Source organism: Chrysemys picta, chromosome 11, assembly GCF_011386835.1.
Source record: "Chrysemys picta bellii isolate R12L10 chromosome 11, ASM1138683v2, whole genome shotgun sequence".
Classification (NCBI taxonomy): Eukaryota; Metazoa; Chordata; order Testudines; family Emydidae; genus Chrysemys; species Chrysemys picta.
The window spans coordinates 58,237,221-58,256,288 of NC_088801.1; the positions used below are offsets into that span (position 1 = coordinate 58,237,221).

General features: G+C 41.3%; 2 protein-coding genes across 2 annotated transcripts in view; one reads left to right on the plus strand and one right to left on the minus strand.

The window, feature by feature from the left end:
- LOC135974151 (serine/arginine repetitive matrix protein 2-like) overlaps nt 1-19,068 on the minus strand; it is a 994,828-nt gene that overhangs the window by 591,042 nt on the left and 384,718 nt on the right. The gene's annotated exons all lie outside the window — the stretch shown is intronic.
- The window catches only part of CFLAR (CASP8 and FADD like apoptosis regulator), a 28,584-nt gene continuing 21,496 nt past the window's right edge, over nt 11,981-19,068 (plus strand). The window contains exons 1-2 of the mRNA XM_065562079.1: nt 11,981-12,119; nt 14,354-14,394. The gene's annotated coding sequence lies outside the window, so the exon portion shown is untranslated. The remainder of the gene's footprint in view (nt 12,120-14,353; nt 14,395-19,068) is intronic.

Here is a 19,068-nt window from a genome sequence, read left to right on the forward strand (position 1 = left end):
TACTTGTACCGTATTGTGCAGCTCTTCACAATACCTTCACCCTCCTTTCTTGCAAGCTTTGATCAGCTGTGAAATAGTGAACAGATAAACAGTTAACTAACACTAGCCTTCAGCCATAACTCCATACAGTGAATTGGCGCTGCCCTCAGAGGTGTTACTCCAGGGCTAGGCTGTCTGCCGACTTAGGCTGACATCACAGTTGCTTCATACTTTTAAGATTATCTGTGCAAACAAATGGCTAAAGACTTTTTTTTTAATGCAAACTTAGATTATGGAGCATGTGTAATTTCTAAAAACAGCTTATTAACTGCTGACATAGGGCTGTTCTTCATTTCAACAGTTAGTTTGTTAGTATACTTGAATTCCTGCCTTTGAGCTAGTCTTGCTCACTGTAAAATGACACTTGATCTACATAGAGTGATTGGCTTAGCAGCAGATGAGTTGTAACTCAGCTGCTGCATTCTCCAATGTCAGCAGCAGTATACCTTAACACCCCCCCACACACACACACACAATTCAGCTCGTTTAAGCTTAAAGTACCACAAATGAGATAGAGATCTTTGTGTGAATGAGTGTTGGGTTAAAAAACATTAACTTTTGGGGAGATGGAGAGTTTAAGGAAGCTCCTTGTGAGGTGTTGGCAGGGCAGCTATGGGCAGGTCAGCAGCTGGGAGAGGGGAACAGGAATCGATTTCCATTCTCCTTACATTACCTCTGTGGGGCGCCAGGGGCTCCTCTTAGCGTGGGCCCATGGGAGTTACAAATTTTGCAGACAAATATCTAAATAAATTGTTCCCTTAGAAGCACAGAGAGTTTAAATCTTCCCCAATGTCTTTCAGGAAGAGTGGGATTGGTAGACTGCTATAAGCAGCACAAGAAAAAGATTGTGATAGTTTCCTGTTCACATCAACGATGGTGTAATAAAAAAATACAATGGCTTTTATTTTACACAATTTTTGACAACTTTTCGTGAATAAGTGGAAGAACATCAAGATAGAAACAAATACTACATATAATGGCTGATACAGTGTCACTCAGTGAAAATAACAAGATTTCAAGAGTTGGATTAATTTTTTTAATTTGATGTTATGAATACATTGTATGATTAGAGCACCTAATGTCCCAATTTAGATATCAACAGAACATTGTCACACATTAAATAATTTAGAATTCTAATATTTTCTCCATTTATGCTGTTTTCAACAATAATTAAATTGTTCTGTTGTATGGATTTAGTTCATAGATGTATATATAAGTCTTCCATTTTTTACTGTTTTTGAATATGAAGACAAGCTGATTGCTCTTAACTAATCCTTTTAAAAAGAGATACACCTCACTTTAATATCCTACGTGTGTTGTAAAAGAAAATTTGCTGTGAGCTGCTGCCAGATTTAACATTTGTTTATATATTTCAACTCAAGGATTTTATTACAAGATGTGAAGGATGTTGTTACAGTGGCTGCTTTGGTCAAGATTTTAAACTTACTAAATTATCCATTCTGTGAAATGTCTGCCAATGTGCAAGTTGGAACACTGAACTATAAAATACATACAGCCTCTTCTCTGCAACATAGCATTATGTAAGGGGTTAATTCTGATCTCAACTGTATAGCAATCATGTTGCCTTGCGTCTTGAGACTCCAAAAGCAGGACAAATATAGTAAAAGATTTCAAAAATACTAACTTTGGAGAGAGGTTAAAATAATTGGATTTGTACAGCTTCCAGAAAAGATCTTTCATTGGGAATGTCAGAATCATAGCTACCAAAGAAAGGAAGTCAAGGGAAATCATTTTCTTGTTGCAAGTGATGCCCTAAAACAGAAGAAAAATGTAAACACAGTCATGGACCACCTTTTAACAGTAAGAGACAATAGAATGATTTGCTAAGGAAAGTTGCTGAATTGTCAGCATTAGAATACCACTTGAGGTAAAGCTAAAGAGGGAACAAACATGTGCTGTAGAAATTTGATTACTATCGTGCATTGAGTCAGTGGAATGGACTGCATGACTTGAGATTCTTTCCAACCCTAATATTTATTATGAACTCTGGTTTTCTGCACTAAACACTTGATGCACCCACCTGGCTATTGGCTACTTACATTCATCCTTTTTGGTTAAATAGCACCTTCTTTTTGAGATTTATTTCCTGTCTGTGTTTAGAGTTACAGTTTCTCACTGTTATGAATAAAATAAATTACTATTTACCCTCTTATCTATTTTGGTTCTGTAGTGCTATAAATTGAGCTTAATTGTGCTATAGCTCCTGCATCATCAAAAGAATTGTTAGCTAAAAGTTCCAATTGCAAAATATTTAGTAGCAGTGATGTTAGCAAGATCCTATTTTGTCATTCGGATCCTAGGCTGAGTTTGCAGAGCTCGGACTGAAAAAAGTGGTAATAGATGTCACCTTTTTAACTTGTAAATGGATCTGAAAACCATTTAATAATAAATCTAAAGCTCTGCAGTGTTATTTGTTACAGAATTTTTAAAATTACTACACTTCAAGGTTTGGGTACCAAGAAATCATGGGTGTTAACAGCTAATCAACTTAACACTGCATGTAAAACTCACTCATGGTACTAAAGCATTAGTTTGCTTGTATACCAAAATTCACTTCAACAGTGAAGATAGATTCCAAGTTCACAGATGTTTCTGCCTGCTGCCAGAAGAGATGGAAGTAGTGAAAATCCTAAAAAGGTTCACATGGTGTACTCTATAGTCAGATAGTTCCTTCATCAAAATGGATACCTACTCCAGAGGATACTGAAGCAAAGGACAGAGCCCAAGACACAAGCCATGCATTTGCCCCAGCCCATGGTGATGATACCCCTCAAGCTGGTGTATGGGGTTTTTGGTGCGAGTAAAGGAATGCACAAGCTTTGGAATGTTTTCTCTGCATGAGAAATAGCTCTGATTATACGGATTGTTAGGAGTAAATGAAAATATGTTATCTGTATTTTAAACTATAGTCAATGAATAGTGGTAGGTCTACATGTTTATAGCCATTTAATCAACATTCTGAAAATGCATTTTATGAACAGCAGAAAGAAGAAATATTCCAGTTGCCCTTTAGCAGTAGAGTTTGACTGTCCATATAGCACCTCATTCATCCTTGCCATGTAGTCCAACAGCTATAATGTCTTTATGTAGCTTGAACCAATGCAAAGTGAAATTGAAATATTGAAATGAAGAATAAAACCACCATGAAAAAGCAACAACAAAAATATTAAAATAAATCCAGTACAGGTAAATATCATGGTCTGTCCCCAGTTATCCAGCACCTACTACCTTTACCTACCTCATGCTACCGACAGCACAGCGTGTCAATTACTTCAAAGTCAATGGAACTTAAGAGTGTGCTTAAATGCTTTCCTGATTCATGGCCTTAGAAATATGAAGGTAAGTGCTGTTACAAAAACCTAGACAGATAAAATAGTGATTTTTCCTTGCTTATAATGTCCATGGATATAACATCACACATGGCTATAATGTCTGTGTTATCACTTCCCCTTCTGATCTGCAACCTCAGTTTAGCCTAGGATAACAGGGAGTATGCATGTTCACAGCATTACATAAGGAGAGGTCACTGTTTTCCTTACCCTACTTTTCTAGGACATTGCTTTAACACCAAATGTCATGCAGTGTGCTTTCAGTGTGAGGATGCTGGCAAGAGAGGGTTTCTTGCAGTAATCGTATCATGATACAATACAGGAGTGCAAAAACTCCTGATTCCTATTTCCTGGAGGGGGAGGGTTACATTTGCTAAAATGCCACTTTTTACACAACCCTTATGACAAAACTTTATTTTCACAGCCCAGTAAACATCTGTGATCATGGGATTGCAGCTGTACTTTTCAGTGGAGTTTTACATCTCCATATGATATTTTCCCAAGATGATGTTTATACAACAACAGCTTGTTTTACTAAGGCTTGTTGTCTTATATAATCCTTTCTTAAGCATCTCATGCTCTTGTGTCATTCTCTGTAAAGCAAAACAAGACATGCTGTGTAAGGTACACTGTACAAAATATTTCCACACTGAGCCCCAGGTGCCACTGCCTGAATACACATATGGATTGCCTGGTATGCATTGTTTGTTCCAGCTGGGTCCAGTATGAAATTGTGCTTATGATCTCTTGGTTTTAGATGGAAGCATAGAAAAAAAAAAAACAAGTATTACTCAAGCTAACACTAGCTACAGTATTTTTTTAAATGCCGATGAGTCTTGTGCATCAGACATGTGTATGCCACCCACCAAACACGCTCTTTGCAGCACAACAGGAATACTGTGTAGCGGTGGTTGGTGTGCCCTTTTGATGTGCATACTTTTGATTTTTTTGTGTATGCTATGATGGCCTTAAGGTATGTCATGAGCTGCTCGTGGTTTATCTTAGTTCTCTTACATTCTTCAAAGAACCTTTAAAAACTAATCTGCAGATGCTATTGTGTTGAGATTTTATTTTCTGTATCTCATTGTAATTTTGAATCGTTATAGAGCACTCCAAGTGCTTCAGCATGCAGGTGTGTATTTATTTAGAGCCTGATCTTGCTTCCATTGAAATCAGTGGGTGTGTTTCCTTAACTTCAGCGGTGCAGGATCAGGCCCTTAAATGTCTTGGGTCATATATAAATGGCATAGCTCCATTAATTTCAACCAGCTGAAGGTCTGGCCATACATTATTATTTTTATTTTCAAAGACTCTCGGAGGTACACTGAAAATGGGCTTGAACCCAGTATCTGTAATCTGTGTATAAAGCCTGTAATGTAATTGTAGATCCTTCTGGGTAAAATGTGCCATGTAAACATTTATGTATGTGATATGATTAAGACTGAGAGTTTGTCATGGAGGTCACGGATTCAATGACTTTCCGGGACTTCTGCAGCAGCCACTGCTGGGCATTCTCGGGCCATCGCGCACACACACACACACCCAGCAGCAGCAGGAGTTTGGGTGCATGTGGGAGGGGACTCAAGGCTGGTGGTTGGGGCGTGGGAGGGGGTGAGGTCTCTGGGCGGCGCTTACCTTGGGTGGCTCCCTGGAAGCAGCAACATGTCCCTCCCTCAGCTCCTAGCTCCACAGGCTGCCTCCACCCACAGGCACTGCCCCCGCAGCTCCCATTGCCGCAGTTCACTGCCAATGGGAGCTGCAGAGCCGGTAGTTGGGGTGGGGGCAGCGTGCAGAGCTAGGAGCTGAGGGAGGGACGTCGCCGCTTTCGGGAAGCTGCGAGAAGCCGGGTAGAGAGCCTGCCAGTCCCACCAAACCCCAGCACCAGCAAGGGTCCCAGGCCACCTCCCCCGAGCACCCGTGTCACCCTCGGGCTACCCCCCCCAAGATTTAGTTAGGGGTATATAGTATAGGTCATGGACAGATCACAGGCTGTGAATTTTTGTTTACTGCCTGTGACCTGTCCATGACTTTAACTAAAAATACCTGTGACTAAAACATAGCCTTAGATATGATACAATTAATAACCTGCTACATTACTTGATAGATATTGCTTACAAGTTGAACTTTATAAAGAGCAGATCGTTCTGTTTAAAGATAGTTAACAAATATAATAAAACTGTTCTGATGATTTCAGAGGTTCTTCATTTTCTGGAAAAGAACTGCAACAGGAGGACTATATTATAATGAGTTTATAGAGGAACAAGGAACAATATGCACAGTTCTGAATTGCCTAGTCCTGTGTCTTCAGATTTTCAGAATAAGAATAGCAATTGAATTAACAGTTCCCTGCCTTCTTACTAATTTCAGTCTGAGCTCAGTACAGCATGAAAGCAAGTGTTTAACTCCATTCCTATACAGAATAGCTCTTAAGTGCATGTTTAACTTTAATCACTTAAAATTAAGCACATGCTTAAGTGCTGTCTTGAATAGGGATCTCTCATGAATCTGGGTCCATGATTATTTGTAGGATGAAGAAATGAAGTAATTTCATAGCCTCATAGACTTTACATGTAGACAGCTATAGTTTCCCAGATTCAGTTAAGCAGTCCCGACTCTCCCGTGAGCCAAATTTACTGCTTAGCTAAGTGGGTGCAACTCAATGGTTTGATAAGTTACACCAGTGATGAATGTAGCTCATCAATGTATTCTAGGTTTATGATTAAATTTGGTGTTTTGTGGAATGTAAAAATGTTGTTTAATTTTAAATAAAATGCTTATTTGTGTTCTAAAACTATTGTGATATATAATTTTTCCTCCCTACATGCACATGATACACTGATCAGAGATAATTTCACAATTATTTTATTGTTACTAATATTTACATAGAAAACACTTCACGATCAGGGATACTAAGAACCAAGTCTGCCTTCACTGTAACCATAGCAATGACTGTCCTAAAAATAAAACGGCTCTCTGCCAGAACAGATGAGATCACTTTACAGATCAAGAATCGGGTTCACAAACAGCGACAGCCACCTGGACCTGAGGATCTCACGTGATCATATAATAATACAATAACATGAGAGCCTGTCTCAGTCATATGTGCTTAAAAATAGAATTGACAATGGTCAAAGCTAGATTCCTTGTGAAATGCAAGCAGAAATCCTATCTGTGTCTGTAGACAGAGAACTATTTCTGCTAATCAAGAGAGGCATTCATGATTCATTTATTGCTTTGCCAACACTGAGTTTACAACTTTACTTCACTCAGTACTAGGGCTGTCAAGTGATTAAAAAAATTAATCATGATTAGTCTTGTGATTAAAACAATCACAATGAATCGCGCTGTTAACAATATAATACCATTTATTTTAAATATTTTTTATGTTTACTACATTTTCAAATATATTCATTTCAATTACAACACAGAATACAGTGTACAGTGCTCACTTTATATTTATTTTTTATTACTAGTTGCACTATAAAAAATATTTTTCAGTTCACCTCATACAAGTACTGTAGTGCAATCTCTTTATCATGAAAGTTGAACTTACAAATGTAGAATTACACCTCTACCCCAATATAACGCGACCCGATATAACACGAATTTGGATATAACGCGGTAAAGCAGCACTCTGGGGGGATAGGGCTGCGCGCTCCGGCAGATCAAAGCAAGTTCAATATAACGCAGTTTCACCTATAAATCGGTAAGATTTTTTGGCTCCCGAGGACAGTATTATATTGGGGTAGAGGTGTATGTACAAAAAAAAACTGCATTCAAAAATAAAACAATATACAACTTTAGAGCCTACAAGTCCAATCAGTCCTACTTCTTGGTCAGACAATCACTTAGACAAACAAGGTTGGTTACAACTTGCAGGAGATAATGCTGCCTGCTTCTTGTTTACAACATCACCTGAAGGTGAGAACAGGTGTTCGCATGGCACTGTTGTAACTGGCGTTGCAAGGTATTTACGTGCCAGATGCTCTAAAGATTCATATGTCCCTTCATGCTTCCACCACCATTCCAGAGGACATGCTTCCATGCTGATGATGGGTTCTGCTTGATAACGATCCAAAGCAGTGCAGACTGACGCATGTTCATTTTCATCATCTGAGTCAGATGCCACCAGCAGAAGGTTGATTTTCTTTTTTTGGTGGTTTGGGTTCTGTAGTTTCCGCATCAGAGTGTTGCTCTTTTTAGACTTCTGAAAGCATGCTGCACACCTCGTCCCTCTCAGATTTTGGATGGCATTTCTGATTCTTAAACCTTGGGTCGAGTGCTGTAGCTATTTTTAGAAATCTCACATCGGTACTTTCTTTGTGTTTTGTCAAATCTGCTGTGAAAGTGTTCTTAAAATGAACATGTGCTGGGTCATCATCCGAGACTGCTATAACATGAAATATATGCAGAATGTGGGTAAAACAGAGCAGGAGACATACAATTCTCCTTCCAAGGAGTACAATCACAAATTTAATCGATGCATTATTTTTTTAACGAGCATCATCAGCATGGAAGCATGTCCTCTGGAATGGTAGCTGAAGCATGGAAGGGGCATATGAATGTTTAGCATATCTGGCATATAAATACCTTGCAACACTGATTACAAAAGTGCCATGCAAATGCCTGTTCTCACTTTCAGGTGAAATTGTAAATGAGAAGCAGGCAGCAGTACCTCCCATCAGTGTATACAAACTTGTTTGTCTTAGCAACTGGCAGAATAAGAAGTAGGACTGAGTGGACTTGTAGGCTCTAAAGTTTTACACTGTTCTGTTTGTGAGTGCAGTTATGTAACCAAAAATAATCTGCATTTGTAAATTACACTTTCACGATAAAGAGATTGCATTTCAGTACTTCTATGAGGTGAATTGAAAAATACTATTTATTTTTTTACAAATATTTGCACTGTGCACTTTGTATTCTGTTGTAATTGAAATCAATATTGAAAATGTAGGAAAACATCCAAAAATATTTAATAAATTTCAATTGGTATTCTATTGTTATAAGTGCGATTAATTTTTTTTAGTTAATCGCGTGAGTTCAGTGCGATTAATTGACAGCCCTACTCAGTACATAAACTCCCAGATTCATATCCTCCATGATCACAGAATACCATCTAATTGTGATTCTAATACATCAGCAACTACATTATAGTGTACATATGATGCTTAAAGAGATTTCTATAATCTCAGTTTAATGGCATAAGTCTAGAGAAGGCATATTTGTCCTATTATACTGTATGTGACTCTTCATAAACCAATCACGTGGTTAAAGTCACTATTTGCCATGAATCAAACACCCAACCTCTCTGTCTTCAAATCTCTCCCTAAAATCCACTGTTTCTATAAAGACTTCCTTAGTTAATCTCTTCATTTACAGTTCCAATTCTGTAATTGGATCTGGGCATGTGGATTGTTGAACTCCTGCAGAGACCCATTGACTTCCATGGGTCTCTGCACAGGGATCTGTTCACACCAAGCTAACTGCAGGTTTGGGACCTGTGTCTCCAGTTTCTCAGCCATGTACAGTTGCTCCAAGCAACATCTTCTAGGAAAAGATCTGGGGCCCAATCCTGCAGCTGGATATACGTAGGCAGACCTCTTCACCCCCTTGACATCAATAAGGCCCTCACAACTACAAGGATCCAGACTAGCCATTCCAGTTAAAGAGTTGGGGGCTTTATCTTTAGGTATTTACATCTCTATAAATAATGAAAAACCAAATGAAGCAAAGTATTTTCCCACTGCTGGGTGAAGACTGAAACATACAATTGTAAAGTAATATATTTCACAGTTTCTTTAAGAAAAACTCCACTCTACTTTTTGAAAATGCTTTTCTCTGCTAGGGGTTTTGCCCTTTTCCTTTTTTAGAACATTGGTTTAAAAAAAAAAAAAAAGCTTGTGTGTTGAATGCAGTCAGTGGCAACTCACAATGATATTAACAGATGCAACCAATTGACCTTGTATATATAAAATACTATTTAAAAAATTTAACATAAAAACAATAGAGTCTATCAGGCTTATAGAATTGTAAGTAGTATCAGGGCAATTTTTTAGAGATGTTTTTCTTGAGTTTTAAACATAAATACATATGAGAATCACAAAACTATAATAAATTAAAATCAAGAGAAACATGCTTGAGAGAGAGATTGGATTTTAAACTACAAGACCTCAAGTTCTTAAATTTAATTTAAAGGATCCATCTCTTCTCAGTTATATGCATATGATCTTACTGGTGCATTATACATTTTGCCTTATATACATGTGTTATTTCAGGAGAAGGGGGACAGAGTGGAAGAGATAGTATATTGTTTAGTTTTAGAAACTGCAAAGGAAAAATACATTAGCTCATATCTATAATCTGCAAAAATATGCAAACTGCTGAGCAATCATACAACACAATTAAGAAAGTGATTCAAAAGAAAATGGAGGGCATGAATAAATAATGCAGTATGTCAGTCCCTTATGTGTGTAGATGGCCTTGTGCTAGCAAAATAGATGATTTGCCAATTTAACATAGATTTTTGCAGAAAGCAATTCTCTGCACTATCCATTCATTATCTGTTAGCCTGCAGCACCTCAAGCTTTGACCTTAAAAGTCCTCTCCTTCTAATCCAGTTTAGGTCTCCGTGCACTTGGATAGAATATATCCAAGGAAGAAAAGATATTGATTCAGTGGGTGGCATATTTTCTTTTGATCCAATGTCGTGGCATGATGCCAGAGGTACTACAGTACTATTGGTGCTGCCTTTTAGATATTTTAAACTGAGATCCTAACCACTTCTGGTTAATACATATCTCGTAGCATGTTTTTGCAAGATAGAATATTAGCTTGGTGTCTGGCCACATTCCAGTGTGAGTAATTACATTTTGCCTAATTTCTCCTTGCAGTTTCAATGACATATAGTATTGTTCTCAACTATGTATAGTGTTCCTGTGTAATGTTATTCAGCTGCTGCATTTCAGTGAGGATGAAATGATTCATGCTTACAGTGTTTTGTAAAATGCTTCCACATCCCTCAGAGTGGAAGGTGATATATACATGTAAAATGTTATCAGTAGTCTAGCATTCTAAACCCAGAATTTTGAGACAATAACTCTGAGTTCTACTCCTGGCTTTGACACTGACTTGCTGTGGTCAAGTAAAGTAATTTGATATAACTTTTCTGTGTCTTTGTTTCCCCATCTATAAATCAGGAGCAAGAGCTACTTTACAGGAGTGTTTGAGGATTAATTACGGTTTGTACAACACTCTGAATCTGTGAATTGCTAGATAGCTGTGCAGTATTATTAATTATTGTAAGTGCATTCATAATAAGCCAAAACCATGCACAGATCTGGAAGACTTTCACATCTCATCTGTATGCCCCAAAAGGGCTTCCTTATCCAGCACACCACAGAATCTTGAATATATATTGATAAAGGTAACAAACTTTTCCAAGGTCCTCCCTCATTTGTGCTCATTATTCCATTGGAAAACAGTTGACTGAGCCATGGACAACATGCTAGGTGAGATACTCAATGGCTACTGGACCTCTTATCATGCCAATGGTTCAGGCACGTAGAAAAGTATTTTGGTTATTTGTAGTAAGAGCAATTGTAGAAATGTCTATGTCTCTCATAGCCCTACCGCAGTTCTATAAACTGATACTAAATTTTTATGAATTGTCCTTTAAATATAACATTTGTGAAGATTTTGGGCTAGATTTTCCCCAGAACTGGGCTTACTTTGTGCCACTGCCAGCACAATGTGCACCTGAATCCTTCAGCATAGGACTCTGCAGTGGCATACAGACTTTTATACGGCTCCCCTTCCCTGCAGCTGGAGCAGGGCATTGCCAAGATTTCCTTGCATCCCAATCGCTGTGGAACAGCCTCTTGGAGCCAGCATAATTTGGAGCAGCCTTCACGCTGTTTTAAATGACGCAGGGGGACTGGATTCAGGCACAACCAGCCACGATGGGGAGCCCAAATTTGGCTTTAAAGCTACATGAACATTTGCAGGATTAATGGTGCTTAAGCCACTTTCCAATGGTTGACGCATGAGTCACTTCCGTCGCACAGGATGCTGCCCGATTTCCAAGCTGTAAAATGCGGGGAGAGTTATACATTATTATCCCCCATTACCTGCCCTAATGGGGGATAATGGTTTCACCCCTCAGCTCATAGAGAGCCGAGTACTACTAATATTTATAACTCTCCCCACATTGTAAAATGAGCTAAAACAGCCGGTAAGAAGCGCTATTACGTTATTGCATCAGTATATGAAGCTATTTTGCGCCGGACAATTATAAGAGGTAGAAAAATCATGGACGCGCCTGAATGTCTCCCAAGTTCCCCGCACCCAGCGAAGGCACAAAGGCAGGGCGGGACCCAGGGGTGACTGTTTCTCGAGGGCTAGGGCCCGCCGTCGTGCGTGGCGCTGTACAGCGAGGGGAGACGAGCTGGAGGGACAATGACAATGTGCTCTCAGCCGTGGGCGTGGGGAGGGCACCGGCCAGCGGGGCTGGGCGGCCTCGTAGAGATCCACCCGCTCGGGCGGGCGAACGCAGCCGCGGCTCCGCCCTGGGCCTGGCCGGGCTCCACAGGAAACTGCTGCTGCTCCCCTCTCCGCCTGGCCCCGCCGCGGGCTTCGCCTCCAGCCGCCGCCGGGGCTGCGGACCAGCCGCTTTCACTTTCGCCTTCGAGTCGTCTCCGCTGCTGGAGCCCCGGGACCCCCGCGCGCGGTCAGGTGCGTAGCCCCCAGCCTGCTCCTCCGTCCCCCCGCGCCTCTCGGGGCACCCCCAGGCCGCCACCGCCGCCCGCGGCATCCTGCGTCCTGACCTGGCGCCTAGAGGGTGACCAGATGTCCCGATTTTATAGGGACAGTCCCGATTTGGGGGCTTTTTCTTCTATAGGCTCTTATTACCCCCCCACCTCCTGTCCTGATTGTTCACACTTGCTGTCTGGTCATCCTCGTCTGGGCCCTGCACGTTGGGTGGCCTGGCTGGACTCAGTCGCTCTCGGGGAGCGGAACAAAGGGCCGGGGAGGAGCTGCCTCGGCCCATCTAGGGAGGGAGATTTCGGACTTCCCGCTGGCACGGCTGCGAACGCCTGTTCCCCTTGGCTGAGAAGGCCCGTGGTGGTTGTTTTGGGCAGGGGGATTCACAAGGCGCTGTGAATAATATCTAGGGCATTTGGAGGAGAGTAACTCATGTTAATGCTCTGGTTTAATGTCAGCGGTCATTTTTTAATCCGATTTAAAACTGGTGCAGGAGGTTGGGTGAACGCTCTTAAACTTTAAAAGCAGCTTATTTCAGTTTAGTTTAAAATTGATTAGGAGCAGGTTACGCTCAACTGAAACTGAGCTAAGAGTGCCCAAGCAAGGGTCTGTACTGCCGCAGTTGAACTAAACTAGAGCAAATTGTAAGCAGCCCCAAGGCCTAAGGGTTTCTGATTCATAAAGAACAATGCAGAAGGTTATCAAATACTTATGGATTTTTCCCCCTAAGTCTCTAACCTTAGACCCTCTTCCTGGTGCAAGGAAAGTTAAAAACTTCCTTAACAAAACTTGGAAAAGCAACAAACATAATAGGATAGAGTCAGGCGAGTGAGGCCCCACACAGAGGTTTTGCAATAGTGGTCTCTAGCCCTACTTCTGCTGCTTACACAATAACAGCAGAGAGGTTGCACAATGTCCTTGCAGAATGTGGCTGGTATGGTGAAGAAATCCAAGTTATATTCCTGTGGAATCATATAGCAGATCTTACGTTGTGGAACTCAAAGAAGTTTTTCCAAATAAGAGCTACACTGATGATAAATCATGGGTCCCATTTTTGCTGGTTTGGCAATGGCCATTGTGGTTATGAAACAACCCTCTATACGTTATATTCAAGGAACACTGTCAAATCTGACAAGCACAACATCTGTCCTACCTTTAAAATACCATCGTTTCCCACACTGTTTGTCTTATCTTGAAAAACCTTTCAGTTCCCCAATCTAAGGTCTGAGAGGTGACCTTATGGTAATAAACACCGAGAACACATGCTGCCCATATGTAGTGCAGACTCTGCTGTCATCGCATGCAGGAAAAACAGAGTTCACTGGCCACGGTTGTAATAACGCAGGATTAGAGACAATAGTTAGAATGCTTGGGATTGGATGGTGCACTACAGTTGCTGTTGTCAGTAGTGAATGACAGGACCCATTTTTGCCAAGATAGATGCAACCAGAAATACAGGTCTTTGTGTGTGAGTCACTGGTGTATCACTGTTTCCTGGGTTCAGAAGTTGTTGTGGTAGTTTTATAAACTATCTTAAGTGCAAAATCAGGACTTATCTCTGCATGGACTTGGATCTGGAGTGTGAGGAATAAACTGGAGGATCAGGGATTAATTAATTCTATGGTGAGAGTGAAACAGCCTCATAAAAAGCAAATGAATGTACTGGATGTTCATTGCTGTTTGCTTTGTGTGGGGCTCTTCCTGTTTATTCAAGGAACAGGAATGTTCTGGCCTGACAGGTAAATATACTTTTTAATCTTTTAATTTTCCCTAGAGAGTCTAGGTTAGAGTGTTACCCATGTGGACAAAAGTCAGGCCAGAATTTTGATAGAAAATGTGTCCTTACCTTAGCATGGTGGTTTCTCACAAAGGCACCTGGGGCCAAACTTTGAATCTCTCTGTTTGTGTTGTAGCCCGAAAGGCAGAGACTTGTATTTAACTGCTGATCCTATCATCCCCTTTGGGCCATGCTTCTTCCCCATTTTTGAGGAGAGAGAAGGGCAGCTGTGCCCTTGTGAGTCACTAGAACCTAGTCCCTTTTACCCCAAAGACTGTATGACTCCCTCCCAGCAGAGACCCACTGTGCTGTAAGGTCTGTGGGTTTTGGTGTGACTGTGAATGAATTATAATAGCTTTACATCACGCCGCCTGCCTCAGTCATACACCCCCACTGACACTGGGGCTTTCCCCATTGCCTTTCACAGGTTGAATACATGGAGAGAGAAGAAGCAAGCTACCTAAGGAGGTAGGAAATGGCCCTTTGTTTCCACTTGTTGTGAGTAACAAGGCCACCCATCATGTTTTCCCCTGTCTTCATATTACTGACAGCTGCAGGAGCGGGAGCTCCCTGTAAAATTTTGTGTCTGGGATGCAGAGGGGTGAGAGTGGGGGAAGCCCTCCCTGTTTCTTCCATAATCGTGTCACCATGTTTGGTGGAGGTTCTTGGGTACAGATTTATCAGATGGTGCTGAGTAAGACTTATCCCATCCAGAGTGACTCCAGATTTTCTAGTAAGTACAAAGAAATAGATGTGGTGTTGCATGTGCTTTACAAGCTTTTTACATTGAGCTGCGGTATGCAGATAATGTTAGGGGTGGGAGCAGCAGGTCATGCCTATTGTAACCATTTCCTAGCTTTGGCAAACACACTTGATCATGTAGCATATTATGTAACTCTTTTTTCCATTCCACTGCTATATCGGGTGGATGTTAAACAAAAGATCGACGCTTTAAAATCAGCAGGTCCAGATAACTTGCATGCAAGAATTTTAAAAGAGTTGGCTGTGGAGATTGCTGGACCATTAATGCTGATTTTCAAGAAGTGTTGTCACTCCAGGGAAATTCCAGAAGACTGGAAGAAAGCTAATGTTTTGCCAATATTTAAAGGGTGAATGGGAAGATCTGGGTAATTATAGGCCTGTCAGTCTGACATAATCCCGTGCAAGACGATGGAGCAGTTGATATGGGACTCGATTAATAAAAGAATTAAAGGAGAGTAATATAATTAATGCCAATCACCATGGGTTTATGGAATATAGATCCTGTCAAAGTAACTTGGTATCTTTTTTTATGAGATTACAAGTTTGATTGACAATGGTAATAGTGCTGCTGTAATATACTTAGATTTCTTTAAGGTGTTTTACTTGGTATCGCATGACATCTTGATTAAAAAACTAGAAAGATATAAAATTAACATGGCACACATTATGTGAAGCAGTTGCAAAAAAGTCTATCATTCTGGGGTGTATTAACAGGAATATCAGATGTAAGACATAGGAGGTAATTGTCCTGCTTAACTCAGCACTGGTGAGGCCTCAGCTGGAGTACTGTGTCCGTTTCTAGGTGCCACAGTTTTGGAAAGATGTGGATAAATTGGAAAAAGTCCAGGGGAGAGCAACAAAAATGAGAAAACCTGACCTATGAGGAAAGGTTGAAAAAACTGGGCATGTTTAATCAGGAGAGTGAGGGGCATAGTTTGAATAGTAAAGAGAGTTGCAGTATCTGATCTGAAATAGAGTTCATGGCCTGGGACTCCAAAGACGATATACACAGTGAGCGGCTCAGACAGTACAGGGAGATGACATAGCTATATAAGCAGATCTGACATATTATTTTAAATAATCCTGGGAAGACTGGGGAAGTTCCTGATGACTAGAAGAAAGCTAATGTTGTACCAGAATTTAAAAAGGGTGAACAGGATGACCCGGGTAACTAGAGGCCTGTTAGTCTGACATCAATCCTGGGCAAAATAATGGAGCAGCAGGTATAGGACTTGATTAGTAAAGAATAAAAGGAGAGTAATGTAATTAATGCCAATTAACCTGGGTTTAGGGAAAATAGATACTGTCAAACTAACTTTTTTTTTGTGAGATTATAAGTTTGGTTGATAAAGGTAATAGGGTTGATGTAATAGACTTCTGTAAGGCATTTGATTTGATACTACACAACATTTTGATTGAAAAACTAGAACTATATAAAATTAACATGGCACGTTAAATGGATTAACTCAGGGGTGGGCAAACTACGGCCTGTGGGCAGGATCCAGCCCGCCAGCCATTTTAATCTGGCCGTCAAGCTCCCGCTGGGGTGCGGGGTCTGGGGCTTGCCCCGTTCCGGTACTCAGGCGCTCCAGCCGGGGAGCAGAGTTTGGGGCAGCTCCACATGGCTCCTGGAAGCAGTGGCATGTCTCCCCTCCCGCTCCTACGCATAGGGGCAGCCAGGGCGCTCTGCTCTGCACGCTGTTCCCATCCCAAGCTTCGCCCCCGCAGCTCCCATTGGCCAGGGGTGGCACCTGCACATGGGGCAGGGTGCAGAGCTGCCTGGCCGTACCTCCACATTGGAGCTGGAGAAGGGACATGCTGTTGCTTCCGGGAGCCGCTTTAGGTAAGCACTGCCCTGAGCCTGCACCCCTGAGCCTCTCCACGCACCCCTGCCCCAGCCCTGATCCCTCTTGTGCTCTCCGAACCCCTCGATCCCAGCCCAAAGCCCCCTCCTGCACACTGAACTCCTCGTTTCTGGCCCCACCCCGGAGCCCGCACCCCCAACCAGAGCCCTGACCTCCTCCCGCACCCCAACCCCAGTTCTGTGAGCATTCATGGCCCCCCATACAATTTCTATTCCCAGATGTGACCTTCAGGCCAGAAAGTTTGCCCACCTCTGGATTAACTGATAGGTCTTAAAATGTAATTGTAAATCACCATTGAGCTGGTACATTCCTAATGGTGTCCTGCGGGAATCGGTTCTTTGTCCTATGCTTTTTAACATTTGTATCAATGATAAAAAAACCTAGAAAACTTAAAATCATCACTGATAAAATTTGCAGATGATACAAAAATCAGGGACATGGTAAATAAAGAAGAGGACAGGTCACTGATACAAAGCGATCGGGATTGTTCATTTTCTTGGAACCAAATTACCAATATGTGTTTTAATATGTCTAAGTGTAAATAAATGTATACATTTAGGAACAAAGAATGCAGACCATATTGACTGGAAGGGGGATTCTATCCTGGGAAGCAGTGACTCAGAAAAAGATTTGGGGGACCAGGTGATCATCTAGTCTGACTTCTTGTGTAACACAAACCATAGAAATTTCCCAAAATAATTCCTAGAGCATATCTTTTTAGAAAAATATCAAGTCTTGATTTTAAAATGGTCAGTGATGGAGAATCTACCACAACCCGTGGTAAGTTATTCCAACGGTTAATTACTCTCACTGTTAAAAGTGTATGCCTTGTTTCCAGTCTGAATTTGTCTAGCTACAGCTTCCAGCTACGGACTGTTATACCTTTCTCTGCTACATTGAAAAGTCCATTATCAAATATTTGTTCCCCATGTAGGTACTTATAGACTGTATCAAGTCCCCCTCTAACCTTCTCATTGTTGAGCTAAATAGATTAAGCTCCTTAAGACTATCACTATAAGGCAGTTTTTCTTATCCTTTAATCATTCTTGTGGCTCTTCTCTGAACCCTCTCCAATTTATCAACATTCTTTTTCAATTGTCGTCATCAGAACTGGACACAGTATTCCAGCAGTGGTTGCACCAGAGCCAAATTCAGAGGTAAAATAACCTCTCTACTCATATTCAAAATTCTCCTGTTTATCCATCCAAGGATTGCATTTTCCTTTCTAGCCACAGTGTTGCACTGGGAGTTCATGATCCGCTGATTATCCATCACAATCCCCAAATCTTTTGTGCAATTTTTTTTTCAGAGTCACTGCTTCCCAGGGTAGAGTCCTCCATCCTGTAAGTATAGCCTATATTCTTTGGTCCTAGATGTATACATTTACATTTAGTCATATTAAAACGCATATTGATTGCTTGCGTCCAACTTACCAAATGATCCAGATCTCTATGTATCATTGTATAACAGGGATCGGCAACCTTTGGCACGCGGCTGGCCAGGGTAAGCACCCTGGCGGGCCGGGTCGGTTTGTTTACCTGGCACGTCCGCAGGTTCAGCCGATCGCGGCTCCCACTGGCTGCGGTTTGCTGCTCCGGGCCAATGGGGTCAGTGGGAAGTGGTGGCCAGCACATCCCTCTGCCGGCGCCACTTCCCACAGCCCCCATTGGCCCGGAGCAGCGAACCGCGGCCAGTGGGAGCTGCGATCGGCCGAACTGGCGGACGTGGCAGGTAAACAACCGGCCCGGCCCACCAGGGGTTTTCCCTGGCGAGCCGCGTGCCAACAGTTGCCGATCCCTGGTTTATAAATTTGCTTTTAGTGATATGGACACTTGTCCAAAAGGAAATGGACTTGAGATCATTAACTCCGATATAGGCTACCAAACAAATATCAGATGGATATTTTTGATCACTATTGTTTTCATCTGGTTTTGTATCAATGAGATAAAGTTGATCTGCTGTCCTTTCCTAACCTCCTTTGTAATATAATCATCTCAGCAGTAGATGTCGGGTTTTATATTAAAATTAAATTAGCTTGAAGTATTGATCTGCAGTTTTGTGTGATGCGCACATGACAGACATTCTAGTAAATGTGGGAGTTCATGATGTAGAAATAGCATAAAAATCCATCTAAAGCAAATCTCAGAAGTATATGAATAATCCTTTTGCATGTTTGAAATCTGAGCTCTGTTGGGAAGTACCTTTTTAGTAAGCTTCAAAAATATGTGTAAGCTAGGATCTTTCAAAAGAGACAAAGGGAACTAAACTCCCAGATCCCCTTGAAATTAAACGGGAATGGGATACCAGATTCCCTTAGGCTCTTTTGAAAATCCCACTTTTAGCTATTAAGAACGGTGGCTTTCAGAGGCAGGTACCATTGGTACCAGCACCCCTTTGGCAGCTCTGAGTGCTTTTTTTTTTTTTTTTTTTTATGACTGTGTTTCTTCCCTCCTCTATGGAATTCCCACAATTTTTTGGTTTTGGTTTGAAAAAATAAACCTGTGATAAACCTTTT